The following is a 4979-nucleotide window of genomic DNA, read 5'->3' as shown; positions in this document are numbered from 1 at the left end:
TCTCCGGGGAAGGTTTCAAAAATAGATGTCTAGTTTATTGGTAAAATGATTGTGTTGTTTAGGGTGGACGATGCTCATGTGCGTAGTATAATCGTTTAGAGGAAGTTATGGCATATTTCAGAGGTTCCTTTGGTGTTGAATGAGTGGACGCCGAAGTCAGCTAAAGCTCCACCGGATCTCTATTCAGGAGGGGTGGGGGGGCTGGTGGAGGATGTTGACCCTTTGTGGAAGTGCTTTGTAATGGGGTACTTTATGAATGATGTACTTCACATAAGCTCAATTCATTCAACGGTGAACAAAATTTGGTCATCTCCGGGGAAGGTTTCAAAAATAGATGTCTAGTTTATTGGTAAAATGATTGTGTTGTTTAGGGTGGACGATGCTCATGTGCGTAGTAGAATCATTTAGAGGAAGTTATGGCATATTTCAGAGGTTCCTTTGGTGTTGAATGAGTAGACGCGGTGTCAGCTAAAGCTCCACCGGATCTCTCGGCTATTCCGTTATGGGTCGACTTGAAGAATGTTCCAGGTTACTTATACTCAAAGAAGGGTCTAAATTTCCTATCTCGAACAGTGGGTAAATTTGTGAAGCTGCATCCTACTACGGAGCGCTCCCTCCGCTTAGACGTCGCAAGAGTTCTGGTTGAAGTCGATCTTGAGAAGCCTCTGCCTCGAAAGATTTTTTTTTAAACGCATAGAGGGACATGACATTACTGTTGGAAGAAATTCCCCAAAGCAATCCCCCATCAGCCTGATCGGCTGAGCCAAGTCAAGCTAATGACTTTAACTAAGCGCTTGGTGGGAGGCAACCCACTGGTGAGTGTATATATTTTTTCTATAGTCTATTTTATTTCTTTTCAGATTTAGTTTGGACCAAAAAAAAAACGGACACTTCAGTCAGAACAACCAAAGGACTGTTCTCCTGGTGGAACAACCCATCGCCTGTTCCAGATGCCTCCACAAACCAAGCAATCGGCCAATAGAACAAAGAAAACAAACAACACCCCGCCACCGCGAGCACAACAACCAATCTCCGCGAGAATAGGAGGATGAGCCAATCAATCTCGATTACCCTATGCTTCTAGATTTCAATTGCGAAGGGTGGGACAAGGAGACAGCTAGTCGGTACAATGCTCTCCTCAAGGTCGAGATACTACCTACCCGTTTCTGCCTGAGGAAGTTCATCGCTCGCGCAACAGACGTTCGTTTGATCCGGCCGAGAGCGGCGAGTCCGACTGAGTCCACGAGGACTATTCTCTATCCATTGTTCTATCCATCTGAACTCTTTATTTTTTATTCTTTACTTTTATGCTTTGTGTTGTTATTTGGCTGACCTCGACTTGGTTTCACACTAGGGATGGTGTAAATTAAGTCTGGGGGAAGCACTTGTTGTGTGCTGAAACTCTATTTCTTTATTTCTGAGTCAGTCCTTATGTCATATGGATGTTTTATTGAGTCAGTTAGGATCGAGTCAGCTAAAACTCTTGTGGGAATTAGGACCTTGTGTTGTGATAATCTTTTAACCACCTCGTGCTCTAACATTCTTATCCAGTGACCTTAGCAGTGATGAGAGGCCCACACTTGGACCTGGAACACCCCTGACTTATCTCATTCGATTCTTCAGAAGCTCTCAACTGATCAGGTTACACTGGGTAGACTCAACTCCACCTAACTTGAACCTAATCTTGACTGAAATTCTTCTTACTATGGGCACTAGATCAGGGAAACGAGACTTACACTCAGGACTTCTTACTCCTTTTGCCAATCTTGCTGATCCTGAGTGGCTAGCTCATCTTTAGCTAGTTCTCACCTTGCTCCTAACCCTTTATTTTTACCCTCATGCACTCTGTTTTTTAGTGTCATATGTGCAGATATGTGCAAAAGGGTCGGAGAGGAAAGGATCGACGCAACCTCTTACTCGTTAATGCCACACATTCAAAGAAGAGAGATCAAACATGAAGAGAACAGTCGATAAGACCATGCTCTAACAAGAGAACAGTCTATGAGTGCATGTTCTAACCAGAGGAACAATGGCGACCAGTGAGAAACAAAATAATAGACCATCAGTGGCTGCAAAACATTCATTCTGTTGCCTCTCCCTCGCAACCCCATCACCTTGTATATTCAGTCCAAAAAAAAAAAAAACTCACGGTTGATTCGAAGGAAAGAACAACTGCACCCGTGAAGCAGAAACGAGTAAGGGCTGTGGACATCAATGGATCCGTCCTCTCCTGCTATTTTGCGCGATATCCTGCATCCACTTACATTTGGTAGCCCCTAAACACTCTTAGCTCCATCATGAAATAGCCTATTTATTACCTAGCCCGTCTACCCTGAATAGTGCCTGTGATGAGAAGCTCACGCTGTTCTTAATTGAATTCAAGGAGTTTTGTCTCGATAGTGTACCCTTTTTCAGGTATGAGATACAGAGTATGGAGCTGATTCTCGAACAGCGATCGTGGGTGTTCTGGTAAGGGTGTGTGGTCTGAGTCTACAGCTTGTATGGTTCAGAGATGTGTGGTAAGAGTATGGTTATTGAGATCAAGCGAGTTCCCACTCTTTCAAACCTTCCTCCCTGTTCTTGAGGCTTGGCCTTGTTCGAGGACAAACAAGGATCTAAGTCTGGGGGAATTGATATATCATGTTTTTAATGCCATTATATGTGTGCTTTGAGTTAATTCTCAGTCCTAATTCGTGCTTAATTGATATCATTCCAGGTTTGGAGCAGGTGAAAGAACAAAGAAGAGAGTTTCATGAAGTCGGATGTCATTTTGGAATATTCGATGCGGAACAGCCGGTTAGATCAATCCAAAGGTTGTTCCCGAAGAGAACAAGCGTCTGACTGTTCCCGATCATTAAGGAAACTTCCAATTTCGGAAGTTTGCCCTAGATTTCATCTCTTCTCTCTTTACCACGGGCACCTCCATATAAAAAGCAGAGGCTATCATTTCTATTTGACTTACGCTAGTTTTACGAGAGAGCTATAACGATTTGGATTGAGCAACTTGTAAGGGAGAAGGCTCCATCTCTCATTTTCACGAGAAGATCATCCTGAACCCTTGTCTTTCTACTTTATTTTATATGCAGTATTATCAGGATCTATGTCTTTGATTGCTTGCATAATGATTGAGTAGTGATCTAGCTCGCCTAGGGTTTTTAGGGTGTTGAAATATGAGCTAAACATAGATAAGCTATTCTTGATTATTCTTCATCCATACTATTCTTAAGGCTTCCATTAATCTGATCACTTGATGTTAGATCCTTGTTTAATCGCCTAACTAACCGCTTAGGAGATAAATCGACATATATTGAATGAGCTTAGTATCCCTAATCAGCGAAAGTAGATATTTGGGTAGTAAGTGAACTGATCGGACCTGATCTCTAAGGCTTGCAGTCGTTTCTCATCTCAACGACAGTTAGATGATGGGATCGACCAGCAAAGAGATCACCACCACGACAGTGGGGACGAGTGATCCGAATTCTAGACTGCACCTCATTGCACTTGAATAGTTGTTCGGTTCCGCATTGATACCCGATGAATAACCCTAAGCCAGTTTTCATTTAAATCGAATTTGAATCTCTAGGTATTCTAGTTACTTGCGTCACCATTGATTTAAAAACCCCACTTGTTTCCCATCTTAATATTGAACTCATAAGAGTAAAGAGTAAACTGGTCCTCTGGATTGAATCTCAAATATTACAATCACCACTGTTAACTTGACACTAGCAAGTATTCATTTTTAGTGTATCAATGTCGCAAGAGTTCTGGTTGAAATCGATCTTGAGAAGCCTCTGCCTCGAAAGATTTTTTTTAAAGGCATAGAGGGACATGACATACTGTTGGAATAAATTTTCCATGGCTCCCTCCAAATTGTGGTGTTTGATGGATTGTCAGATGGAGCGTACAGTGGGATTCTCAAAAGGCTGCAGGAAGAGAAACAGTTGGGAAATGAAGTCGAAAGCGTCTAGGAAATGGACGCTCCTTCTGGAAAGGAGATTGTTTCAGAATTGCTAAATGAGCTGGAAAAATTTCCAGTTAAACCTACTCATCTCGGTGATGGAGCAAGTGATACTGGGAATGATTTGAGTTTGTTTATCAACAATTTTACCTCGGGTACAGAGTCAGGGTACATAGTCAGAGAAGTGGGTAACCTGGGGGGGGGGACATCAACGTAATTCATCTCCACCAAGAGAGCATATATTGCTGGAAAAGGTTGCTTCTCCAAACAGTTTCCAAATTCTTCAAGGCATTCGAGAATAGGATAAAGTTCTTTTAAATGAGAGAATTACAACGATCTGCTTCCAAAATATTTTAAATTTCATACTAAATAAGATCATAAGAGGGTTTTTTTAAGAAACATAGAATAGAGAGAACAGATTTTAACTGTGTGAAGAAATAAGAGAAGAAGAAATCACCATTGAAAAGAAGAGGAAGTTCTCTGCTGAGAAGGCAGATAAAACAGGGTAAAAATTAGGTTTATACGATTTCTCCATTTTTGTATTTACCTTTTTTTACTTATAAAGTTGAATTAATAAAACAATTAACAAATATTATATATTTTCATTAGATTAAATTTTGGAATAATCTAAGGATAAAATTGTATTAACATTAATTAAAAGGGAAAATTTGGAAAAATACCTTCATATGAGTTTATATTTTGAATATTACACTACTTATTATTGTTTTTGAAAACTACACTTATTTATAGATAAAATGACCAAAATACCCTATTTAAATGTTTATATGTATTCTAATATTTAATTTTAAAATGTTTAAAAAGTAAATCCAACAACAATCATGTTTTATATTTTCCTTTTCTAAATAATAATCTTAATATCTATATAAAATCTTATTTAAATTTTTATTCATGCGACAATATATTATTATCTCGTTGGAAATTTATGTCGTCACCGTCATAATGGAGAAAACTTATTAACCCCCACACGAGAATGTAACCAGTTTTGGAACTTTAAAAAAAG

Source organism: Brassica oleracea, chromosome C3 (genome assembly GCF_000695525.1).
Source record: "Brassica oleracea var. oleracea cultivar TO1000 chromosome C3, BOL, whole genome shotgun sequence".
NCBI lineage: Eukaryota > Viridiplantae > Streptophyta > Magnoliopsida > Brassicales > Brassicaceae > Brassica > Brassica oleracea.
This window is presented reverse-complemented; position numbering follows the sequence as displayed.